The sequence below is a fragment of the Varroa destructor genome, unplaced genomic scaffold (genome assembly GCF_002443255.2).
Source record: "Varroa destructor unplaced genomic scaffold, Vdes_3.0 BEIS01000002.1, whole genome shotgun sequence".
Taxonomy (NCBI): domain Eukaryota; kingdom Metazoa; phylum Arthropoda; class Arachnida; order Mesostigmata; family Varroidae; genus Varroa; species Varroa destructor.
The window spans coordinates 30,013,633-30,040,657 of NW_019211455.1; the positions used below are offsets into that span (position 1 = coordinate 30,013,633).

Sequence of the window (27,025 nt, forward strand, 5' to 3'; positions counted from 1 at the left end):
CCCAGCTTATTTCAATAACTTATTTTATACATTAACTTAGGATTTCTTTTGCACGCAATATTGCACATTCCAAGGAATGTTGTCATAACCTCATCAGTAAATTTTCCGAAAAACTAGTAATAGCACAGTGCGGTTGAAAAGGGAAGCTGTCTTCATGCAGCCCTAGTATAAACCCTCCGGGGGCTTCGGGCCGTGCGGTTACCGGACAGTAGATGATGGTTGGTGTTTTGTAGTGAGCTTCTGGGTGACTCACCGCCAGATTGCGTCTTCCCACGACGGCGGCTGTTTCGACGATGAATGCTTCCTTTTGCAATTCCTCAAGCTCTCACACAACGTTCCTATCTAACGGCCCCTATCCACGAATTCCATTGCATCACTGGATCTTCCTTAAGTACTTCCTATAGTAATGAAACTAGATACGACAGCTACGTAGATATTTCGTTGAAAGCCGTGCGCATGCCCCTAACTCCAAAGGGCTTACGTTTTGAGAACACACTAGTCGAAAGGAGCACCACAGTTACAACATAAACAATATACTTCTTTTATATAGTTTAAGAGTATTTCTGCAAAGCTGCTATCTGGAATGGAATCCCACATATACTAGCGGAAGTTTGTTCTAACAGGCTACGCAACCGTCTAAAATTTGTCAAATTACACAATCATATTCCACGAGGTATAATGTCATGATTGTTACGGTATCTGCTTTTAAAAGTGGCATGAATGCTCTACCTTCTAGTCTTGTACGCGATTCGTCTTAGTCGTAGTACTGGACGTCTATGTATGTACGTGGGTAGAAACTGACGCTTAAATGCGTTTACTGATGACCCTCCGTAAGTAGCTGGATTCAGTCCTATATGCTTGCGGGTTTCAGTCGTTTGGTATTTAGTCAACTTTGCTCTTCCGTAGCTGGTCCAGTTTATCTGCCCCCACTGCGCGTGACGGCGTGCTAAGTTTCCCTGCAACACTCTTCTTCGTCCCATCCGGTGTCCCGCATATGTAGCTACAAGTATTAGAAGAAGAAGGGAAGGGTGGGAAACAACGGCTGGTATAAATATAAATCCAAACAATATAGTCTAGGCTAACGCTATGAGAGGTAGAATAAGGTCGGCCAGGATCGGGTTGAGTACTGCTAACGGTAGAAGATGGCAGAAACGCATGGAACTCGCGTGCTGAATGTCATGTGGGCAGAGCAAGAGATCAAGAGCGAGCGTGTGGCAAGCATCGCGAGGCGTGAGTAAGCGGCTTTGTGTAATAAATGTGTGAAGTTGTGAAGATATATAGCCTGAACACATGTACCACAAACACACGCATATCTTTGTTGTTGTTATTGGCCGCTTGTGTTGAAACTATCAGATTTGCAGCATACTTTAGGCTACAAATGAGCGATGTTTAATTAAGGCACACGTTCTTGCTTGAATACCTGGTTAGACTGATGTGAACTAAGGGCTTTATTGCTGTGGCATCATATATGGGGGACGGCGTTCATGTTGTATCTTACATAGATGTACGAGCCAACAAAACAATCGTATGAAATCTATTAGGGTGCTATACTTGATAAGCCAATGCAAAATACAATAGTTCAATGGCTGTTCGCTTCACCTGACTTAAGTACGAGCCGTCTGTCCTTCTTTGTACACCTGCCGTAGTCGTGAATAGGAAGTAGTTTCGTACTTTGGTTCTCGTGGCTAACAAAGGTACGTATGTCTGTTGATCGAATGGGTGACATTGCTACTGGGCTCCACTCGATAACATAATTCCTACCCATCTCAATATTGAAGAATACATAATAATAAAACATTATCTCTTGATTCATCTTGAAAATCTGATTTTCTCCATCCACTATCGGGCTGTGTTCCATCCTCGTACCGCCCTAACATAGCCCTTGTCGACTGCTTTCCTATTAATAATAACAACAGTGCAAGCAATAATAACACTCGCTTTGATAGAAACAACAGCAACACCGTTAGTAATATTCATAAATAATAATGAATGAACGTTCCGTGCCCGCTAAGTATTTAGAGTAACAGCTTAGTACCACTCGACAACAGCAGCAGTAGTGGTGTCCCCAATGCATTTCTGTCCGTTCAAAAGGTAGTTTTGGGGCCCCCCCATATCCACCATCAGACTTTCGACCATGCAACAGCTTACTGGAGGCCCACAGCCATAGAGCGAGCACCTAAATCGCTTTGATTTAATACTGCGAGTACTGCCTTGCTTCCCGCAGCAACAGCAGCAGCAAAGATTCGATTGGCGTGAGTGGCCCCAGCCTTTCTCGGCACGTTCACTGTGCATGGCCACCGATGGTCTTCCGATTTTTTTCTACTTCGCTATGGACTGTCACAGCGACAATGCGATCTACAAGTTTTCTCTGACGCTCGACAATGAAACTTGTATGGGAGCAGTTCTGCAGGCATTATTACATCCTGGGGGTTCGATGAGCTTGCTCTTGCAAATGTTTGGTCGGAGCCGTATAGCAAGCACGCAAAGTTGTCCTCATCAAAGTGAAGAGTGGCTCTGTTCTTCGTTTACCTTTGATAACGAATAATGTCGACGCCTTAGCGTAGAGTGCTTACTTTAAGTTGCATTCAGCTATATGCATCTGCGAATTAGTGCGGTGTTCATGTTGCTGGGGGAGACCACAATAGGAAGCCTCTGTGTACTTCAGCGTGTCTATCATTGGCTAAATCGGCATTTGGTTAAATCTTCCACCTCGGCTCATCTATATGTGAAACCGACTACAGCGGAGCTTTTCTGACTTGCGTCTGCATCTGCAATAGGACAACAGGAAACTAAACGAATATATCGAGGTAATCATATTACCTAAAATAGAAGAACCGGTCACGCGAATATATGATGGAAGCTATTTTTACATGTTTCTATTCGTGCCGTGTCCTCCATTTCTCGCGTATGTTGACAGTATGTTTTACGTACATTGGAAACGGGACTGCAAAAATAATTGCTCACATACTTATGTGGCCTCATAAAATCCGACGGCGATGCGCAAACATACAAACAGATAGATATTCAGTCCAGGCAAACACATATAGAACGCGCTAAACGGATGAAGCTTAATTACCAATCGTTGTAGCTGGGTCATGGCACTTAAAAGAAACAACGCGCGCTTTACTAACAACATCTCATAAACGTAAATCACTTGGTCGGACGTGAGGCCCTCTGCAAAGCTACTAATACTGCTATGTATCTGGTTATAAAGACGTCCGATCTTTCCGAATCCCACCAAGCTACTACTCTCGATATTTCAAATACTGTTATTACTGCCACATCTTACTCTAATGCAAGCATATTCGTAGATAAATGCATTTTTAGGCAGCAATGCTGATGAGGCCAGCTCAACTCGACACATCGTAGTCATCATCGACGATGTGAGTAAAATAACGCAAGAGGTATTTGTTAAGGGAAATTGCGTCTTGTTGTTACCACACCTAATCTTCGTATCCATCCCGTACCGTTTTTTGAAGAGTATTCGTGTGCGTATCCCTGTCGTAATCTTCAAGTGTAGATTAAGAATATTCTCAGTAATATATACGGATAATTGAAGGACAGCAAATCGTTCAATGAACTGCACACATTCAAAGGCTATCTTGAGCTAACAGAATAACAACGGTTAGATAAACTAGAAACTTTGACAAATGGATCTAAGATCCACTAGATCTACCTTTTGCTTTTAAAGAATATCGATATGTTTGCCCCAAAGGCATATAAGGTACTTTCTCTTCAACATCGACTGGACCAAGATCGCATCCTTACAATCGATAAGTTAGCATACGTATAAACCACTTCGAGCAAACTTTGCCTCAAACCTTTAGCTTCGCTTCAAAAAAAAAAAAGCCGAAGAGCTGCCAGCCCATATTCATAGTCCGCTAAACTAACTCGAAATCTGAATAAATTTACTTTAGTAAGATCCCCTTCAAGGCACTTCAGTGTAATATTTCTAAAATATTCTATATCTGCAAATAAACATAATGAAACGATTCCTGTTTCGAAGACCACCACTGCCAAAACTACTACCGTTACACACTCCATCTAATTCATATGTGCAATTACGTCCATATTTTTCGATGGTTAGCTGATAGAGCGAGCCTGTTAATCGAGCACGCCAGGACTGACATGGTTATACCGTAATCGGGAAAACAAAACACTACTATTCATATAGAACGCGCCTAGATCTAAAACGGCCCTCCGGCATATGGGCAGCCCTTGCAGAACTCACAACAACTGCCACTAACCTAATGGGCTTTCGCAGACCGTTGGCCTTTCCATCATTCCTGCTCCTGTCTCAAAAGTAGTCTGCTGCTTTTGTGCTGTCAACACGCGTGCGAGACGCCGCCGCTGCTGTTCAAGCCCACTTCGGAACAGCCACATTTTAAAATACTGATGTCGTGCAGGTAGGGGTGGTAGAAAAGTTAGCCTAGTTTACATCAAAGTACTGCATACCGTTTCCGCAAACTTACGTTTCTCCGTACAATTTTTAAGCCAATAAGCGAGCATTTGTCGCTGTATTCTGTTTTTTTGTTTCTTTTTATCAATAGCAAGAAAATCAAACAGGCTTTACTTTTTTTTTTTGCTACCTGAGGGTATTTACTTACGCCAAGTTCGCCTTGCTTCTGATCCTTCCGCATCGTCGCTTGGCCACAGAACATACGAGCCGGCAAAGCTCGTACACAGCTGAAGTGTTTGTAAACTGCTCGCAGATCCTCCCCTTTAGTCAGGGACTGCCTTCGATCGTAGCCGCTGTTGGCCATCGGTCCAAGTGCTTTTTGATATAATTTAATCGCAAATAACCCCTGTCTGATCCCCACGGCATCTTATAGTGATGGTGGTGGCCTTCTTCGACAAAGTCATCGTCGTCATCGTCCAACTTCTTCGTGCAAGCGGAGGTTTTGCCTTAAACTTCTTCTCGTTCAGGCTACGGGGAAGACTGGTGGGAAGCGAATTGAGCGAAGAAAGCAAGAGGCTCGTGAAGAGGGTACAGAGCTCGTCGAACTCCCTCGAGGGAGGAAACACCAGCTGAGGAAGCACCATGCAGCGGGCGAGTTACCGCTAAACGGTACCAACATTGTAAGGCTCCATGTCGCTATTGGTTGATGTTAGTTCTGCTGGAGGCAGTCGGACTGCTTCCGCGGCACTCCTGCTGTTACTGACTGACTGACCGAGCGACCGACCGTCCAACAACTACTCCAGTAACACTACAAAGCAGCAGGCTCTGGTTTGGTCGTAACGCGCAGCCAGCTAACAGGCTCCTTGTGCGTGGAACTGGCTAGGAAAAACGCTGATGAGGGGCGTTATAAAAAAACGAGTGTTACCTCCCTGGATGTGTGCCGTGTCACAGACACACTTGCCTTAAAGTTAATGGCGTCAATGTATTAGTTGGCCACTGCTGCTACTGCTTGTTCGATGTCTGCGCGTATAATACAGGATCAGTCCTGTTGGCAGCGGAAGGGACGGGAAATGTCGTTTATTGTAATCAGCAGATGCTAAGCAAGAATGAAGCAACTGTCCGGCCACTGTTCTAGCGACAATAGAGAAGACGCGGCAACAGTAAAAAACCGTATCGGATATATTCGACGAGAACCAGCCACTCAATAGTTAGTTATTAGATTTATCAGTAAATTTAATAATTATAACAAAACATTTTCGATAAAGGAACAAAGCAACAATGAACTTCTAATGGAAGTAAACACGATTTTTAGGATATCATCGTAGATCTTAGTGGCGTCTAAATCCAGATGTTTTACTCCGTTGCTTGATTCGATAAGTTTCCTCAAACGCATCCGTCTTATAACAACAGTATTGAACGGGTACATTTCGCAAGCCTGCCTTCAGCAGCTTGCTATTTGATGTAGTATACAAACCTTTTTGGGCTCATGTAAGCTATCGGAAAATAGGTTTTTGGTTACATTAAAACAATAAAATAAAATTTATTTATTTATTAAAATGTAGTACGGGTTGTTTCTCGGGTATCGTTCCAGCTTAGGTTTTACACAGTCATTACCAATGTTATTCATATCAGTTCAAAGTCGAAATCTCATCTCTTTATCATGCATCTGTACATACGTGCAATTTTGATATACAAACCTCTCTGCACACATGGTGGCGCCATCTAGTTGTCATTTTATCTTGTGTCGTAGAAGGTCGAAGGAGAAAAATTCGCACATCACTATACAGCACTTATCCACTTATTCCAGCAATCCTGGTGCGATTCGTTTCCACTATTCAATGTACTGCTAATCTTACGACCCCTGCAATTCGCCAATATAAAGCTTATATTAATAAAATCAATTGATCAAATAGGAATCAAAGCTTCGACCATTCGCCAAAGCGTAAAGACACGGGGTTCTCGTTGATCCAATCCACCTGGGAAAGAAAATTGTGCAGAGAACGCAAGGAATGAGAAGCAGAATCCAGCCCACCTCAACTTTGACATGTGCTTCCCTTTTAGGCTTCTAGTCGCTGCAAGTCACCAGCTTCAAACTCCCTTCCAGCATTTTGGACCCAGCGGCACTAGCTATAAGTGTCACGCTAGCAGCTGAATTGGATTGAAAAAGACTTCTAAATTGTTGTTTAATTTTCTCGAAAAGAAAAAACCGTAAAAGATATCTCATCGATATTGAGTTTTTAGCAGTTTACCCTAATTTCTTAACCCGATTAGCTTAGCAGCGTGCTCGCCTTCATGATAGGCCATTACTTTGATAACACAATAACCAAGAGTAGAACAGCATAATTTCGAAACATTTATATGTATGTATATATATATATATATACGGATACATATAACCAAGTCCGATATTGGTTCGGCACAGTGATGGAAACTGAGGTTCACGCCCCTCAGGAGATTCCTCAAGGGTCGCGATCTCATACACTGCCTAATAATTTCAAAGAAGTTGAGCTAAACTGTTCTAATTAACGGTCGAAGGACGCGGAATATTTCACCGTCGAAGTTACGTAAACACGAGCCTTAATCGTGTCATTAGACGCTCTAACTAACGATACATGATAGTACTTCATTGCATGACTAAACCATGACGAACTATAAGCACCAATACTCCAAAGCATGAAGTGTTGACTCACACAAACATGGCAAAGATGTTTTATAATAATCTACTCATTATATGTGAAAATTATGGCATTGGCGATCGACCTTATATATGCAATGTGTGTCTTTCACACACATATATGGATTATAGTTCGTTATCGCTATAATGCTGAGGATCACGATTTTAAGCGTTGGCATACTACACGTACATCACTTGTCCGAACTGGGGAAAGCTTTTGCATAATATCTTTTATGAAACCTAAGCATTGGTATTCAGATAGTTTGAAAACGAATAGCACCGCGCTGCTTTTATCAATAAAATTAAAATTCTGAGTAAGCTTTCAGATATGTAAAACCTATCTAAATTGAACACATGCGTTGAAATAGATAAATATTGTGGTCGTTTTAATATTTGTTCGGGTCTCAAATGATATTGGACGTGTCCATGTAATCACCTAACTACACATTCTAGCCTCCTCTTTATCATAAGTGAACAAGCCATATACATATAGGTTATATTTGAAATTAGGTTCTCTGCATCTCTATGCAATGGTCTATCGTACTGGACACAGCGATCCTACCTAAACCGTACATCAATAGGCACAGCATTGTCGATAGCAAATCGGCAAGACGTCAATCGGCCACATGTCGGCTGTCCTGCTGTGAGACAAGCGACAAGGCTCACGGCAACTATGGTCGCTGGGCGGGTGTTTCCTGCCAACCTAATTTGTCCAATTGGCTTGTCTTTCTTGCTACGGTGCGTGATGCTACCGTCGGTACTATTGATGCTGATAGTAGTGACGAGAGACGACGAACAGCGCAATGGGAGTGCTGATTTTCGAAGTGGAGATCAACTTCGTCTTTGTTCATAGCTAGCTATGCAACTCTGTCCCCATACCCCCTTTTCCAAGGCCTCAGCATTGCAATGGGGGGTACTTCCAATAAGTTGTGGACTATTTTGTTCCATTCTTTGTTGATAGGCAGGAAGTGGGGCGGTGCCATTGCAGTAATCGATCACTGACATATCGCCCTTCTCCGAATACGGATAGCCCGTCCCTTTTAGACCTTCTTTTTATTCTCTTTGATCCCGATGCTGTCCAATAAAGATTAGTATAGCGATTTTCAGCAATTATTTTCGAGACAATCTTGGACTGTAAAATATACTATAGTTGCAATTATTTTGCTCTATTCAGAGCAGTTGCTAGTCGCCAAAATCGCGTGGTAGGCGGGAAATTCAAATGAGAAATACTCGAAAGCACGCCATGTTGCTTGTTCTACATAGTTGTGTTTCCCCCTATTTTGCTTGGTTGCCGCTTTCCTACATTACATTCTTACTGTACCTAGGCCAGTCACTTAGGCAGTTACTTGTTACTTAGCCTTGTCTTATTGTATTTATGTCCATGAAGGTTCAGTGAAGACTGTCCAGTACGGCATGCTTACTGGACTGCATATTACTTACATTCAGCGTCGAGATAAAACCAAAGAGAAAGGCAGGGCTACTGGCCACCATGGTTCCCTAGAGACCAACATAGATAGTCACAAATGTCTTTTGTATCAGATTGTACTTTCAAAGCCATAGCGTTTCTCGGTGTGTTCCGAAGAGACCTTTTTTGTTTGAGCTCATCACACTATGACCCCATCATTAGTGCCAGTACTTTTGTGGTAAAATGTTTTCTATTTTTCGCACATATACATATGCTTAGCCTTTATTGGCTCCCGTCTGTTTCTTTTATAATAAGCAGGGTGAAGGACAACTTCTGTCCTTCCTGGGCAACGTACGTTCTTCCTGAGAAAAATTCGACGAAGCCTAATATGTAAGAAAAAGAGCCGTTGATATGTAGGAAGCTTTCGTACGAAGTAGATTATATTGGTGTTAATGGCCAATGGACACAAAGCCCACCTCTCACTGCCGCGTCGTCTCTATCCGTTGGATTGAGGGTATTTCCTCCTCATTGCAACTCCAGCAATTTCCCCACTTTTTGGATGGGGTGGCTATGCATGACTGTAAGTCGGTAGCCGAGTCAGCCCATACAAACGAGAAACGGCTTGCTGACTCAATGGATTGAACGAGGATTCGTCGAGCAGGGAAGTAGGCGTGCGTGCAGCGGGTTTGCATGGCAAATTGTATTAGCACTTGCTTGAAGGGACGAAGCGTCGAAGGGCTCCCAAGGTCACGCTCAGCCAAGTCTGGAGAAGGCAAGAACAAAGAACGCCTCTCAGAACGAAAACCGCGTGAGTGAGCAATGCTAACTGGCAGAACCTAAGCGAGGTGGCAAGAAAGAACGCGAAACAAAGTTTATGAGCTTAATGCTAAACATAAGAAGCATCACTTACCCCTACTGTTTTTACATTCGACCTTAAGAAACTGTGGTGTTGTCATACAGATGTAATGCCGCGCACGACGAATATGATCGATGTGTTATGTGTCGTAGAAAGGTTGTCTTGTAATACTACTGTGCTTTATCGTACTATATAAGTGACTAAATGTAGACATAGAGTTGTACATACGCCTAGACACAGCCTATATCTGCCTGAGCCTACCAGTTAGCATTTACAGCATGATAGGACTATGTGATTAATGCGGGTAAGGTGTTTTGTTCAAGAAGAATTCAAGCCACAATCAGATATCAGAAAGTATCCAAGCAGCGGATAATACATCTGATTCATGGCAGTCGCACTTCTGGCCATCTCTTTAGGTTCGTGCTTTTATGTGCATGTTGTCTACGCACTGCTGTTATCTCTACAAGGTATAAGTACGATTATGTTGAGTCGTGCAGTCGCATTCTACAGTCTGGGAGGCGAGAGAATCAATCCTAGCCCAGTGCTGCTTGTGTTGGTCCTTTAATAAGAGTATTCCTGTATGCTAACTAGGGATACATATATTGAGATATAAAGGTGGTTAGGAGTGAGTGCCCGTTGCCGGGAGTAAATTCAGATGCAATTGTTGCGGGAAGGAAGCCAAAAGGGAAAGGACAGATAAGAATCATAAAGGAAGGCTATTTAGTTCCCATATCCCCATCGAAAGATGAGACTATCAGCAAAAGCTGTATAGGTTGTCCCGTGTGGATTCACGGTGGGAGCGCCGAGACGGCCTCCAAAAGTCGGCCGGTGCAGTGCACCTTGATCATCCAAAGCCAGCTACAACTCGGCCGGGTCCAAGTCTGGGAGAAGTCGCAGGCCGAGGTTGGCGACGAAGTGTCCTCCTTCTAGAAGAAGATCGAGAAAAATTGGTGAAGTAAAACAAATTAGCAGAAGCAGTTAGATAACAACACAATGCAAATAATGGGAGACTTTTCGAGAGACAGCGGCTGCAACGTCAATACTAGTCCTGTTATAGTTAGGTCGTGTGTAAGGTCAACACTTGTTACGATGGCTCTCTGTATTAATGCTCTCGAATCTCCACTAGAATTACCTAGCTCTGTCTAATGAGACTGAGCACAGGCCACGTTACATCCTGATCGTCAAATTGTTTATGCGGTTTTGTATTGCTATAGTGAAGTTGACTGCGTCATTAGTTTACCGTAGCAATTCGTCAGTCTGCCAAATCGTAGGCCTTGCATCGAAACGTATACACCGTTGAGTAAGTAACCACTTCGTTCAGGACGGAAATAGCTATACAGCAAATCCGAAGCTAACTATTGCAGATAAATGAAGTAGCATGATAGCTTGATGGAAACAACGGGCCTCTTCCGCCAGATAGAAAAAAGAACAACTCTGATTAGCTAACTATCACAGAAATTAATATTTGCTTTACTGCTATGCTATTTTCATAAGGTTTGATAACTATCTACTTCTAACTAAAAATAATAATAATAGTGATATTGAGCGAAATAATATCTCTGTTTCCTAAGCTAATATTTTGCTTTACGCAGAACATTTCGCTGGCTCCGGTTGGCAAACTATATTTTCGGCTTTTATGTACGCCCTAAGCTATCTAGTGCCCACCAATATAGTACGCACTTCATGGACGAAACCAAAAATGAGCGGTCCAGCAGCGGCCAGTAGGGTTGTGGTAATGGTGGCCATTAAACAGAATTGACCCTCGGAACTAGTCCCACCAATGAGGAAAATTTCACCGCGTTCCTGTTTTATCAATGCGTTCGATTTTGGGTCGATGACGGTCGATAAACGAGCAGCCCTGCTGTGCCTCGTTTTTTTGACAAAACAGGCGAGTTCTTGGCTATCCGGTTTTCGTCAACACCTAACAATGGACGAGCATAAGTGGTTGGCGTTTGTTAGTTAGACTTTATCTCTCTATTGTCTTAATCTTGTCATCGGTTATCTTACTTTTTAAGCTATTGATAACGAAATGAAAAGCAACGAATACGACGCTGGTATAAATCATATGCCATACAGCTTACACCGTAGAATGGAGGCAGCTATGTAAAAACAGGCTGAAACGCAACTAATTCGCTTGTTTTACATTGGCCAGAAAAATGCTGGCTGCAGCCGATGGGGTTTTTCAACATCTGCTTCAACATAGCAGCATTTTGAGAATGTTTTATCAGGAAAAAGCATAGTATGTGAGGAAAAAAAGAAACAGAACTAACGGTACCGATGATAATAAAATGCGACGATATAGTATGGCACGCCTTGTCGATTTGGCCATCGGACTTCTAAGAAATAGGGTAAATAAAAAAAATGTCGATAACAAGCAGTGAAGTATAGCTAACAAATGGGAAAATTTTTATCTCTTTTCATTGAGCTCTATTAATAAAAAGGCATAAGAAAAGGTGTTTAGGATAAGAAGCTTGTTCCTGATGATTTTCTTCGGATCTAGTTGTTCGATTAACTCGAACAAAGCATTGTGGTGTTTCTATTGCGTTTAGAATTAGTAAAACAATCATTACAATATCGATTATCACTCAGGTTGACTAGGCCCAATCATACATGCGGATGTCAATCATGCCCCATGCGGACAAACGATACGTAATACCTAATATGTACGTATTATTACTTGATGATTTGAAAGTGACACGTAACGCTCGGTCACCTATAGCCAACTTGATTGCGTTCTACTATCAGTGACGCCATATGTATAGACGGCTGCGTATAGACCTGTACATCGAATAGGAAACGAAATTTTGCAGTATCAGTGCTCATTAAAGTTGCTCTCTTCTATATAGCCTTCATAAAGCGTACAGTATGGCTCAATCGCCAATAGTCTGACTACTGCTGGGACAAAAATATATATATATTTCTTTATGTTCGTTTGGACCCTATTCGACAAGTTGGTCCCACCCAACGATCAAGTTAACCAAACTCTGGCTGGTGTGAGACATGTATTTTAGTGGCAAATTGATAATAAATACCGAGCAAAGTCCATAAATGTCATGTATAGTTCGTGTGATAACCCCTTCGAGTCATCACTCGAAAGACCATTTCGACGATATTGCATACCCTTTTGTGCGTGGACGGATTTGGACATCTTAAATCCAATAGTTATGGCAGGAAGTCGTACATTTGCGGTTTACTTTGAATTTCTGTAGTATCACTTCAAGGCTGAATTTGTACTAAACAGGGTTGTGACGTCGATGTACATATTTTGCCCTATATTTTTGTTCGCAATTTATAGAACAAAAGCTGTCAATACGTTTTGTTCAAACTGAAAAATACGAAACTATATTTCTTCCAGTTCGTAAATGATTTCATTATGCGTGGAATAGGACATACAGAACACTATGGAATACAATTTTAAGGGAAAATATCTACCTAGGAAACCTAGCATCTCTTACAAAGAAACTATCCTTTAAGCTAATTATCAGTGCCTGCATCGTTCTACAGAATATAAATTATGCATGTAATAATTATAATAATAGCAGCTGTGCGATTTGACTACCTTATAGATAGCCATATGAGCACCAAATATAAATACACGTCCACACAGGCATGTGCTTAAATGCGCATACGAGAGACACAGTTATTTGTTCAGATCAATGATCCAGATAGTGTCTAATGCTTGCTCATGAGCTCACTCACTGCTGTATACGCGATTCTCTTGCCCCGTTCCCCAACCAACAGTCGAATTCCCCTATACGCCCCAACCGGAGAGTCTGGCTCGCTCTCTTTTCTACATCCCGCTGGTGGCTCCCTCGAGCAGCGTTGGCACGCAGTAATGATGGTACGCGATCAGATGCGAAGGCCCACACATACACGCATATACGTACAAACCCATTCAGCACTAGCGCCAGTAAAGCATCTAGCTAACGGCTAGCAGCAGACGCGTCCGTTGCCACCGCTCTGCCCGACGGGGCTGAGCATAGTCGGGCGAGTCCTGATACGACCCGTAAGGGACCTTCTCTTCGGTCGGGCGCCAATCAGGGGCAAGCAACTAAGCAAGCCTAATCTACTAGTGACAGTGTCTACTCTATAACATATATGTGCTTGTGTGCGTGTGAGATGTATGTATATGTACGATAGGTACTAAGCGAACTACGATGCCCCACGCAACCGCATCAACCAGCGCATCGTTAGGAAACCAAGGTGGGCCAGTATCCGCCAGCCAACAAACAGGCCCTTTTCATATCACATATCGGTCCTTTCTAGTGGCTGCCAGGCGAACAAGTAGCAGCTACAGGGCTCCACATTCGAGCCAGGGGGCGACGGTGTAGCACAGCGGTAGGCAGGCAAGAGGGCTTCCTAACCAACCCCGCGTAAGGGAGCCATTATATAGGCAAAGAATCATCACGAATCATTGCAGAAAAAGTGAGACTGGAATAACTGCTTGCCCCCAACAGCCCTCCCTTTAGCTCGCCACCGTCATATATATAAAGCTGCCAATATCCAAACTTATACTATAAATATAGTAGACGCAGGCGTAAAGTTATCCAGTAAATGCGTTCGTTCGTTCGTTCGTTTATTTACCTAAACTTTCTTAATGACAAGCTCCGCTACTTGCTATCGCAATGTACATTTAGGCAAAGCTACCTGATGCCGTCAAGCTAACCTGTGACTGGTCGTGTGCACTATTTCAAGCTCATTTATAGTTGATATTTCTTCTCGAGGTAAGCAATAATGCGGATACGACAAGTTGCTTTTATACGTGTATCTCTATTCGAGGCAGAGTGAGCTCATGTGCTAAACTGAGACAACAAATCAGGTCTTTATCCAGTTTGCGTCCAACACAAACTCGGTACCGTGTAGCAATATCAGGACCGGCAGGGTGCGCCTATATTGGCTTGAGCTCATTGAGAGCACATTTTGAGATTCCTATCGGAACTTCAACAAAAAAGAAAAATTCAACCTGCATTTGTAGACATTGTGCGCAGTGTCAGTTGAAATTCTGTGTTGTAGAATAGTCAAAAAGCTCCATATGATTACTCTTTCATCATTCAACGAATACTGTGAACACGTGTAACTCATCTATCTGGCTTCGTTGTAACGTTGAGCTTTGAGAAAAGTCGAGGTCGGTTCATCCGGCGGCACGCGGATCTCAATTTTTTTCGCTTTCACGTCTAAACAGCGGGACTTCCTAGAAACAAACGTCCACGCCACCCACGAATGCTGACTGCTCGCAATTTACAGCCTCGTTCAATCATCGATTTGTTCATGGACATAAAAATGGCGAGCCATTCATTAGGTCGAACACCGCGGTCAATCTTTTACGTTCGACCATAACTCTTGTCTCCATATAAAAAGTGTGACGTGCGAACGACCTGAATGAATGTTACTGTAATAATAATTTAATTACGATAATACGCTATGCAAAGTCTTACAAGACGGTCCTCTCTCGAACTAATCTTGCCGCCTAGCTTGAATAGAAATTCTTATCGGTCTCGAAAGTGGCTACTTTCAAAGCACTGATAGACACGTCTGTGCGGAAAGAGGTCGTTTAGAGAGATGTTATTATGTCATTTGCCGAGCATTCGTAGCTTATACGCTCTGTAAAGACATTCAATGTTTTGCAACTCAAAGGACCCACGGACCACTCCACATTTCTATGCTAGTCCTCCAAAAAAAAAAACGGCTATTTATGTAAAATGCTATTTGTCTCGCCACGATGAAAGGGGACCATACTTGTAAGCAAAATAACGATCTAGGAACAATCAATATATTACAAAGTTGCTAGTAAAATTTACAGCTTTGTGGAATAAAAGCTCGTAATATGTAAGGTTGCGTATAGCCGCCAAGCTGCCTTTGAGCATTTCATAGCGTAAGTTCGGAGCTAAGGGTCAGCGTTAGAAGTGATACCTAGGTCTTACCGGTACATACATCATTACATTCAAAGCCATCTTAAATAAGACTAATTCATATTATCTCGTAACAGATTATTTCATTCTTCTGCTTAATTATCTCTCGTTTATTTTTAAGAACTAATTTATGCAAACACTACATCTTTGTTATATAATAACCTTTCTTTCATAGGTAAACAAGGCGTCACAAAGATGAGCTGGCTTCAAGACAATTAAGACATGCCAAGACCAGGCGACGCGCAGATTTTATGTTGATATCTAGCTCTGTATTATATAAATGCTCTCGTTAATATATAACGTAATATATAATATATCTAACGTATAAGTAGCACGGCAGTTCTTTCTGTTCTTAAGATAGGTACTATACTTATCCCAGGTATCATTATCGAACTTTAGATTTAGCATTGAACCTTATTAACAAACCTGCCAGAATAGCATTAGGTATATATCACATACTGAATTGTAACAGAGCCCTTTATCGTTCCCATTAATAGCATCAATTCTATGTGGAAATAACCTGAGGCATTAAGATCGTCTGTTTAGGTTATTAAATAGCTCTTTCGAAGCAATATCAAACTATATCCCGAACCATAGTCCAAGCTTATGAGGGGGCCCAGGGTTTAGTGGGTGAGATCCCACAGTACCAGACAAAGAACAAATATATGAAGTCTGGTCTGCATAATGCCCTCAGCCTCCAAAAAAAAGATTATTAAATAGCCCTACTTTGTAAAGTTTTTTATGCTATAATAACACACACACACACACACACACCGATATACCATACTTATGCTCTGTAATGACTCAAGTGTTGTATTGCTGGAATGATTTTAGAAATACTCAAAGAGGCTTCTGAGTGCATAAACGATATAGTTTGCCCAAATAAGACACAAAGAACATGTGGTATGTATATAGTATGCCTGCATTTATCCGAAGTAACGTACTAACGATGCTAACGTACGTTTCCGTCGCTTCCGATCCACAGATAAACATCCAGTGCAGAAAACAATATGGCAGTATGGTATGGTATGCAATATGGTAAAAAAGTGTTGTCGACCGGATTGGTTGTTACCTAAACTAGCTGAAATTGAGGACAACATAGTAAGTATTGTAGAAAGATGGACCGTCGCGCGACGTAGAAGCGTAGATTGTTCTCTAAGTATGTCGAATAATTGGATGTGGAAACGCTAACCGATAGCCGGCCATTATTATTGTTATTATCATGGGAAGAGCGATAAGATTTATCGGTCGTATCACGCAATGGCTTTCGCGCAAGCTATGTAGAAAGTGGCAATTTTTTGGCAACGCCAACCCCCTCGCCAGAGTGCGTGCTTTCCGGATTCAGATCGATGAAGCTACCAATTGCAATAACGAGGTAAGACAAAGAAAACTCAGTTTTTCAATAGATTGCACAGTCGAAACTGAAAGCTACAAAATGAAAATATCCCACCCACTGTCAGCAACATCAGATGCTAGGTGATGGCGTCAAAGTGACGTCTTATCGATAATTACCTAGAATTCTACAGCAAAGGTCAAGTACGTATACATTGCTCTAATCGTACACCGCGCTGTAAGAATTCAACTACTTTTTTTTTTTTTTTTTTATATATTTTCCAATTCAAATATAGCTTATAGCAAGAGATATGCTTTTTCCTTTCCAAACCAACACACTAATGAACCATATACCTATACATCTAAATGTTGTATGCTGAATTCACTAATTTAATATATATTTAAGAGAACTTTTTAGATAATTACGGATAAATTACGCGCATCCAGGTAGCATGGCGATAGATGAGCTCGGCTCGTTATTAAGTTCTCAGATTCCTTCGTATTTTAAGACTGGCATCGTGTTGATGTCTTGCGAAATCGGGAACGGCTATTAAACAAACAAGTTAAAAAAAAGGAACGAAAAATAAATCGACCTATACCGAAATGAGCTTCTCAAAAAGGACTTCGGGTTGAGACTTGTGTAAAATTTTCTCGGTGTCCCTGATGTTCTGATTTCTGGGAAGAACCGAATGACAATTGAAGGTGGCTGATTGTATGAGTGTCGACAATCAAGCTAACTACTACCCATTTCGAGGCAATGGGTGCCCCTTGTTCGACATCAGGCAACGGGGCAGAGGGGCAAGGATTCGATATAAAAACCGCTTATACGGCTACCTTAGCCACCCAAAGAAGCAAAAAAAAGCCCTGTCGTTAAAAGTTTGACCCTAAAATAGTTTCGTATAGAAGAGTTTATATCAATAGATTTGATAAAGCCAGTAATTATGCAAAATTTGGTATTGTCACAATATACGTACTGCCTTAAAAAAAAAAAAACAAATAACCTATAAAGACGCGTAAGGGTGTACCTTTCTACGCTATTGCTAATCTTTCCTGAAGTTCGGGGATACATAGGTCTATATGATGGTCCCATACTTTGGTTTTCCCCTACTGCGAGTAAGGCACTCTTAACGAACTGGTGTGACAATCGCTAACCTTAGATAATTGTTTAATCTTCTTTGTTTAACGCAACAAGACTTTTCTAATAGCTCGTCGTTTAAGCGATCCGCAACATTCCGTTTCGAACGATCTAACATAACACACGAAAAGAACAACATATGACAACATACAATACGTGGATAGGTTTATAGTATGCTACGGTAACGTAATTTAACTTATGATAACTATCATTATTGAAAGACGCCAGTGAGAAGAAAGGAGACCCTTGAAAAATCCACTCAAAACTGGGAAAGATCCAAAAGAAATCCTTGAAAATTCCAGATGATGGAGTAGCCGAACATGGTCCTATTATCCAACCCGCTGGGGTTGTAGTAGGATGCTTATACAGCATGTACATTTTACTGTATTTATAGAGGGCTACATTAAGGCGAAAGTCGTTAACGAAAAGGGTGCATCTTATATTGCTTAGCCGTTTGAGACGTAATAGGGTGAAATAGTGTATATGCCTTGTGTAAACTATAGTTGTATGGTTACGGTGGTTATTTTTATTTAACGTAAGTAGTACATCATTTTTGGAACACATGGTACATGATTTAAGGTAAATAATAGTGCGGATCAGTTGATAAATCAAAGAGCTGCTTGAATCAGTTTGTCATAAACTTTCTATTTCGTCCGCAGTGTCTCGGCTTCGATCTGTCGCAAAGATCGGGCGTTCTGGTGGCAAACGATCCATATAGTGTAACACCATAGTGCTTTGACAGGCTCATTCAATTTCGTCCTAAACTTTTTTTTCTCTCTTTGACAGTTTGTAACCACACTGAGTGTTTTTTGGTACCGGGTATCCTCTAGAGATACTATCCGATTCGACTGTATGGTCACGAAATAGATTCATCGAACATTGCCTCTTCCATCCGTTATGTTACGTTGCACTTACGTATTTCTACAACGCGGTGCCTTTCGATCCGAATGAAAACAGCGCACCGCCAAAAAAATGCACCATCAGTTAACAAACATTGTACAACTTCTAACAGTAATACGTTCATCGCTGAAAGGATCACAGTCGGCCGATGGACGAAACCGTGACGGAAGAGCCAGGCACGCTAAAATAACGGACAAGTAATGACGCATACAATTTTTTTGAGCAACGAATGAGCTGCATCTAGTGACGTCAGTTGTTGCTGGCCATTTTAGACGCGTTACTTACCGGTGTTTTTGTTGTTCCAGTGAATGAACAGTGATGCTTGAGTTGGTGGCAGCAGTAACAACAACGCCGACGACAAAACCTGTCCAATACTGGGGAGTGTGCAAACGTGGAGATGCATAGAAACGTTAGAGAAGGATTTGAAAATCGAAGAATAGTTCAACCATATGTCTTAAGGTTTTTATGCTTTTCCGTGTACCTTCGCCCTGCGCGCCTTATGGTTCTGCTTTCTCGGAGAAACAAATGAATGACTTTGATTCGCTTCTTCGATGATGAAAAATTGAACGCGTATTGCGCCCATCTGTATGTGGCGATGTCACAAAAAATTACTCGGTTTTCTAATAAAAACCGGACAATAACTGGACAAAACGTGGACAATAAACGGAAAGCAGGAGCTGGTTTGAAACTGAAACCGACCTACAGAGATATCAATGTACACGAGTACGATCTGAACGGGGAAAATTCCACCGTTTACGTGAATAAAACGAGGATACCTATTGTACAGTTAAAGACGCATTGGCTAGCGAAAAACGCTAAACATAGAAATTTGTCTCGTTCTGCTGTTATCCAGGCTTGCGCACTAACGATTCGGTAGCAGCAATAGGGAATTATTGTAAAAAGGCACAACATGACCCATGTTGTAATGCAATGTAGGATGTAAAAACTGCCTCGCTCAACTGAAGTTCAGATAACTATGGTACAGCAAAACAATAATTTCTTGCTAAATTATCTTCGAATCTCAAAGATGACTGCTTAAAAATGTTGTCCCGTCTAGACTGTCAATAACCTCTCGAACTTTGCTGTTTATCATGTGGTTCGTAGAACTTTTGTACTTCTCCGATTCCATTTTATCGAACATTCAAGCTCCACCATGTCGTCGTCGCTCTTGCACTACAATTTCTGCCGGTAGCATTTGGAACTGCACCAATCGCCAACTCATACTAGTTGTGCGTAAGCTGCATTAACCTAAACAGAGAGAAAAAGGCACAAGGCAAAGGTAGGCAAACCTGAGCAAACTGATAGTGCCTGCGAGTTACTGTTACAGTGGGACACCGTCGCCACCCACCTCTGTCGTCTTGCCCTGGCCTACATGTTTGTAGACGTACATTCACAGACCCAGACACAGACAAACTGCCATAACAGAGCCTAAGCCACGTTCCCCCCGAGAAAAACGGTACACACAATACCCTTCATACTGACATTCCACCTCCCTCTGTGCCTGTGCCGTTGCCTCACTCTAATCTACCACCTCCGGATACACGCGGGCAATCACCACCCTTTCGCTTCCGATACCTAAGCCAGCTGAAGTAAGGACAGGCTCTTCAGAGTCGTGTCCTTGCCTACCTCATGCCATGAGTGGACTCGTTTTCAGCCGTGTGTAGACAGAGACACAGTCAGATTTGTACACGGAATCTGGAGTCAGGTTTTAGACCTTTGACGTAGAGGCATCTCATATACTGCTTTTACCTTTGCAAAGATCCCAATTTTCTTTTTCCAGTTTGCCCCTTAGAGAGAGCACATGGGGCTGCATCGCTCCGATTCGACTTGCTTGGTGAAGTTAGGTGGGGTGGACTGGCATTGACGGCAAACGATATCCCGTAAGGTAGAGGGAATAGCTTAACAAGTCTGAACGAGCAGCATAAGCCTCACAAGTAACCATGTAAATAAGCGCTGATTATGGATACTTGGTTATTAAGTGAATAGTTACTTAAAGAGGATGAAATCCTAAATATAAAGGCTTCAGTATCCGTGGCTCGGCAAAGATGTTTTTTCGAAACTTTCAATAATTTTATTAAGCGCATTTGTGATGGAGATCAATCGGTGAGGTGAAAAGTAGAAACAAGCTCATGTATTGTTGAGAAAAATTTGCAAAAAACGGCGAATGCTTCGGTAATGTATAAGGTGGACAGATCCAATCGTTTTATGTACGATAAACTTTCGTCCTTAGGAGAGCTCGTGTCTAAAATTTACCTTTCCTAAGCTGGATCTCAAAAAAAAAAAATCTGCACGCAAGTTAACTTCTGCATTTCGACTGCAAAACGGGAACCCGTTCGCAGTCTGTATATTAAATAAGGTTGTACTCACTGCACCTACGTAGTGCTTTTAATACAGAGATCCAGTGTTGAAGCTCTGCCAGTTTTTGCAGCTGTCTCATTGAACTTCTTGTCTCTTCAGCCAAATCGCTTAGAATAGAATCATTTGTGTTTATTCAGAAAGTTAATACAGAAAGCATGCTTTTTTTACTCGTACTGGTTTTGCTGTATATTTGTTATGATAAAATGCAGATATTCTTATTGAGTACTCAGGCATGCGCCAAACGCCATAACTAACCGCTCATAGGCTCGAGGCAGAAATATTTCCGGATCGTTAATTCTGTATCTATGGTCTTCTTGCGATTACATAAGCACCCAAAGAGCCCAATCCAATAAGTACCCAATAATGTAACAGTCTCTAAGGGAGCGATGGTTCTGAAAGACACCTAGACCAAGGAGGCATATCTATTTTAATCGAGCTTTACTCAGTACTTCGATTTCATTAAGCTCTTTAAAGTAGACATAATTAACATAACATTATATATAACTTGTTAAACTACCTACGCTTCTAAGGAAAAACTGCAACGATATGACGCGCACATAGCTAGCGTTCTAGTTTCAAAATAATAACTTCCTTAGCATAACTTAGTTTCGCTCGTTATTTCAATGAATCGCCGATGTCTTCTAGTATCTTTCGTTTTCACAAAATAAAAAAAAATTAGTCGGATGTGCGGCACGATGATCGCCTACTTGCTGTAAGTATAAAATGCGCACACACACTCATACGGCCAAACGCCCAGTAGACACAATATGTTTTGGTCGAAATTGTCAGGCGCTGGTATGCCCTAGGCGGGTCAATAACAATAACATTAGTAACGGGGAAAAATGTCAAAGCGGAGTAAATGAACAGCTTTTAATAGCAGCGGCAGGGCAGCACCTCATTGTGGTCGCATTGATGGGACACGACCTGATGAAATGGGAGGCCATTCACTATGCTCAACTCAGTCGTATATATTGCTATCTATAGGTATATTAATAATAATAATAACGGCATTGTCTACGCCGTGTGTGGTAAACTAACTTAACGGGAAGTAGACTGACGTCAACTAATTAAGTTAACGAACGCAAAGGCGACGCTCAAATCGGAGCCCATTAAATAAACTAATGCGTAATTTCTTTCGATCTCAGCGTAGTATATTGAGACACAAGCAGACAGCAAGTTAAATCTTTTGCCCTTCCTTTCCTTGTGCCAAAATTGCACAGCATCTCCTTTCGGTCGAGATAGCTTGGCCCTAAGCGCTGCTGAGGGTGTCTAGGATGTCCTGCGCCATGTTTACTATGCTAGGGAACGCGCTCTAGTACACAGACAAGGACAGGCCTCGCTTTTAGCCTTAAACGGCGCTATGTTTAGGCAAGCTAGTTATCGTAAGCGCAATATACGTGTCGGTATATTTTCGGGAAAAGTTTGTGCCTTTTGACAGCTTTGGGTAACGTGTCGGTTTTCCAGTCGTCCCAGTGTATATGATACGCAAATATTGGGCTTTCCAAAGACAGCGAAAACTTATTTCATACTCTTTTTGCCGCCAGTAAGAAGACGACTACCGTCGTCATTGGGCCAACTAATACTTACACGCATATTTTCTGTATTTTTCAATTATGGGTGCAACCTTAATGTTTACATTCGTGTTAATATGGCAACAATAAAATGTTTGCCTCCTAGCTCCGTCTACTCAGCGCACGCAGTTGAGAGTTTGGGCTGTCTTCCCGTCAATAGCAGCATCGTTAAACCTTTTCTTCGGAATCGTATCTGGCTCGTGGCCCGTCATTTCTTCTGTCTGTCTGCGCGCATGCCGTGTTCTCGCCCGTGCACTCGTCTATCCACCTAATGTCTTCACTGCTCGTTTAATGATTCTGTTGCCTCGCACATGCGCGTCCTCCGCTCAGACAGAGTTCGTTTCCTTCCTGGAAATTCCCCTCTTCCCATCATTGTCGTTCTTGAGTAAGAATTTCGGTTATAGCGAATTGACGAAATGAACGTCACGATCGTTGGACGTATCGAACTAGTGCAATGGCGTCCCGATTTTCGCTAACACATAAATTTGATTACGTTCTACAAGCCTGGATCCCGTCATGACGCGGGCTGTTCATGCATTCCCACTGGCCGAGCGGTCTCTTTGTGCTTAACAATGTCGCGTACTTAATGCGGCGTGGAAAGAATCCACACGCTTTGCATGAGTAGCGCTTTCAGAGAATCTGCAGGATGGGGGACGGTATACGAGTGACGTAAGTGGTGTAAGAATAAATCAGTCATCAATTTGAAATGAACAACAACGGACAATGATCCGTTATATAAATAAAATGATAAAGATTTTGTTGATTTAGATGTCCTAAGTTTCTGCCGATGGGCAATCAGTCAAGATACAAAACGACTTACAGTAGCATACGTGGGTCACGCTCTAGAATGGTTGCCAAATTGAAATTGAGACGAGAACAAGATCTCAAAAACAAACAGACATACTAAGGACAAAAAACGTGTTCCTATACAAGGCCTACTTTTAGGAAGGCTACATTTATATGCCATTTATTGTTTCTTTCCTACAGCAGGTACAAGTGAAAGCTAATACAAAACTACAGATGTGCTTTGTTCGACGATCTGACTCTCCGAAAGTTAACTATAAACGATTGTCTTAGAATTTATCCTTATTCTTCATGGTGCTCAGGCAGTCAACTGCTTGAGGAGTCACTTATACATGTGTAGCTCCTGAAACAGTAAAACTGTAAACATTTGATAAAAAACAAAAGTAAAGCATCTGATTAAGCTCATGTCGTCCGTTTAGACTGTCCACAGGGGCCGTCGTAAACGAATCAATTCGCTATTTCTCGCTAGTCTCTATATGCCCAAGCGAGTTTGGCTGCAATATAGGCTGGACAACTTACTTGATAGGACTTGGCAAAGGTCGGTTCAATAGCAGGATACAGTAGTTCGTTGATGATTGAAAGGTATCATGATGCCAGGCCTTTTGTTGGTGTGTACCCTGTGGCCTGTCTGGAACGACAGCATATTCGTGGCAGAAGTCAATCGTATGACGATCTATTCAAGCCGTGATTATTTGGGCTTGCGGTCAGGCGATCTTATATGATCTTGGTAAACGTATTATTCAACCGCGCTTTTGTGTTCATTTTGAGATACTGTGAGCGTCAGTAATGTAAGAAATTCATTAAGGCAAGGAGACATATTCTTTGATTCTTGTAATGGCAATAGCGATACTCGAGGTGTTCACCCGTTGTCAGGAGACTTAGAATATGCCATTATACATTCAGGGTTGGTTTCTTCAGCTGCCCTCGTTGGTGCGTGTGCGAGCCGAGGTGAGTGACTAACTGCAGCTGATGGTCTTAAGGTCGCGCGTTTATTCCAGTCTGCCTGTCCCTAAATATGTAGAGGTACGTATACCCCAGATTAACGCTACGTCGCGGTCAATCGAAAGCGAGGTCACTGTATTGGCGCCTGGCTGAGTATTCACACAGGTGTGTGATATGTGGGGATGAGAAAACTTCTGACCAGAACGTTCGTCTCTTGTAGGGTAATAAAAAAAATGCTCGTTTGAAGAGTTTTCATTCTGTATAGAACAGGAGCCACAGAAAAAAGACCAAAAAGAAAAATATCTACTATCGTTGTTACTCGTTGTTGATATTCCAGAACGAAATCTATATCGGGATAATCTTAGCCGTTGAATTTACTAACCTGCATATGCATAAACGTCTATTGGACGTTATAATGTCATATTAACCTGTCTCCATTTGACCAGACCAAAGGTTATTCAAATCGTGTAGCTGTGCACTATTCTGATCATAACAAAGCATAATTCGGGCGGGTGAACGGGTGGGCGCACAAGCCCAATCAAATACGTCATAACCATTTCCATAGCTTTTCAGATTATTAGATGCTGTTGCTTTATTGTAGATATCTCTTCTACCACCCTTCCTGCCCTCTCATTAAAGTTGACTTCTACTTTTTTGAATAGCCCGCTCCCCGTTCCTGGCTATTAGTTCAATTTAAATGTCAGTCCATTCACCCATCAGTCAACTTTCTTCGTGTATTTCACCGGGACTGAATGGCCACCGGTCTCAACGGTACCAATAATAGAGGAAAAGAGAAAAACCTCGCTGTTACGTAGTATAAATATTCGGAAAGATAGCGGATATATGTCTGTGTTATTCGAACGGACATATATATATATATATGTCGGTTCATTTATGCTGTTGTTATGGTTTCAGATATGTGCGCGTGTGGGTGTTTGTGCGTCTGTGGGTTTCAATATGAGTAGTTTTTGGATGTTGGTCGATTCTCTCAAACGCACGCGTATCATACGCGTGCCAATAAATCACATACCGATGTTTAGTGCTTGCTCTGTGTGCGTGGCTATATTTCTATGCGTTGCGACCCTACCGGTCCCGGCACCCAGATGGACCCTCTCGTTGCTCCTGCTGTTTGCCGTTGTCTTTTTTTGCTCTTAGCCCGTTTCTATTAATCTATTTTGGGAAGGGCGCAGCCATCGAATGCCCCAACGTTGCTAACTGCTGTAGCTGTAGCGGCGCAAGCGGTAGAAGTGGCTCTGTAGACGTCCCTTAGCTATTCCACATTGTTCGCTTGTTTTTCAAGCTCTCCAGGCGGACGGAAGTTGCTGAGGGAGGCGGAGCTGCCACAAAGGGACGGTTTACAGCCTGGAAGGACCGCATGCGTCCATGTGTCTAGGAATAATAGTCATTGTGTGTCGATATATCCTCCTTCGTGCGTCCGTCTCTCTGTCTATCTGCAGGCATATATCTGTGTGTGTGTATGTGTACGTGTTCTTATATGTGTTTGTATCTATGTGTGTGTCTATTGATCTCCTTGTAAACTGGCCCCTTCGTCGAGCACCCCTACCCCGTAGGTTTCATATCTCTATCTAGATGAGTCGCCGCCACCATCGCCGATTGTGCTGTTCCTTCCCCTTACCAGATTTCGGCCTGTTGTATCGTGGTGTATGTGCATGTGTGCTTTTAAGGCCGTCGTGCCCGGGTCTATATCGCAGGTGAACACAAAAAAGAACAGAGATAATTAGACTTTGTCGATGTGTTGTCTTCGCTCATCCTACAGTTTTGCCGCGTGTAGCAGCAGTGGTTGGCCCTCCCTGTCTTTTTGCCCCTAGGCCGCCTTTTGTGACTACAAGTAGCGGTTTGGCACCTAGTAGGTATTCTACAGTACATTTTGGCGATAGAACATTTTTCTATAATGCCGGTAATCGAAGCTTAGATATTGGAGAACAGTATTGGCCTTATCTTTACTATCTATGTTTGCCCGATCATTAATTCGAGAGTCCAAAGGGAATATTCTCTAGGAGGAGTTGTAGTACGAGAGGAAGTAGCAGCTGGACCGAACAAATCAGAAACGTAGCAAGCGAGTTGTCGGTGGTCGGACGAGCGGCCGTAGACACATGTTTCATAATAATAATTGTATTAACAATATAAAGGGATGAAAGGAAAACTGGATTATCGTTGACAGACTGGCAGATTCCTGCACGATCGGCAGTCTGAATCTGGGTGAAGGTACGGGAGGGGGCGCAAGAGACAGGTGGTTAGTGAAAAGAAAACCGGCGGTTATGAATGGTGCAGCGGCATCAATGGGAAAGGCAGCCGAATCTTGCTGACGACAACAATATAACGATGACAACAAAAAAAATAACCCTTTAGCTTACAGTGTTTCGATTTGGCGGAATCGTTATTTCTTCCTCTTCATTTCAATGTATTTGTGTATTTGCGGACGACCTCCTTTGACAAACAGCCATAAGAATTCACACGGTATATTATTGCACGGACACGGCCGGGCCGATGGTACGACAATGATTAAAGAACAACCACAATAGTAATAGTAACAATAATGGTGTTGTTGATGACGACGATGCTGCTGCCGCCGCCAGCGAATGTAACGTATATAAAGGGCAAAGCGAACTAAAGGGCAACGATACGATGACAACGATCACTGTTCTAATTAAGATAATGGCGGTAGACGCGAATAAAGCATGTTTTTCGAGCACAGCTTTTTCCTCGCATGCCAAACCAT

At 42.3% G+C, this 27,025-nt stretch overlaps 1 protein-coding gene and 1 long non-coding RNA gene across 5 annotated transcripts in view; one reads left to right on the forward strand and one right to left on the reverse strand.

The window, feature by feature from the left end:
- The window catches only part of LOC111244813 (protein sax-3-like), an 87,005-nt gene that overhangs the window by 28,835 nt on the left and 31,145 nt on the right, over positions 1–27,025 (forward strand). The gene's annotated exons all lie outside the window — the stretch shown is intronic.
- Positions 611–6,245, reverse strand: LOC147757646 (uncharacterized). The gene is made up of 3 exons (XR_015321696.1): positions 6,097–6,245; positions 4,608–5,444; positions 611–1,000 (listed from the first exon to the last, which is right to left on the reverse strand). It is a non-coding gene; the product is annotated as an uncharacterized LOC147757646 (long non-coding RNA).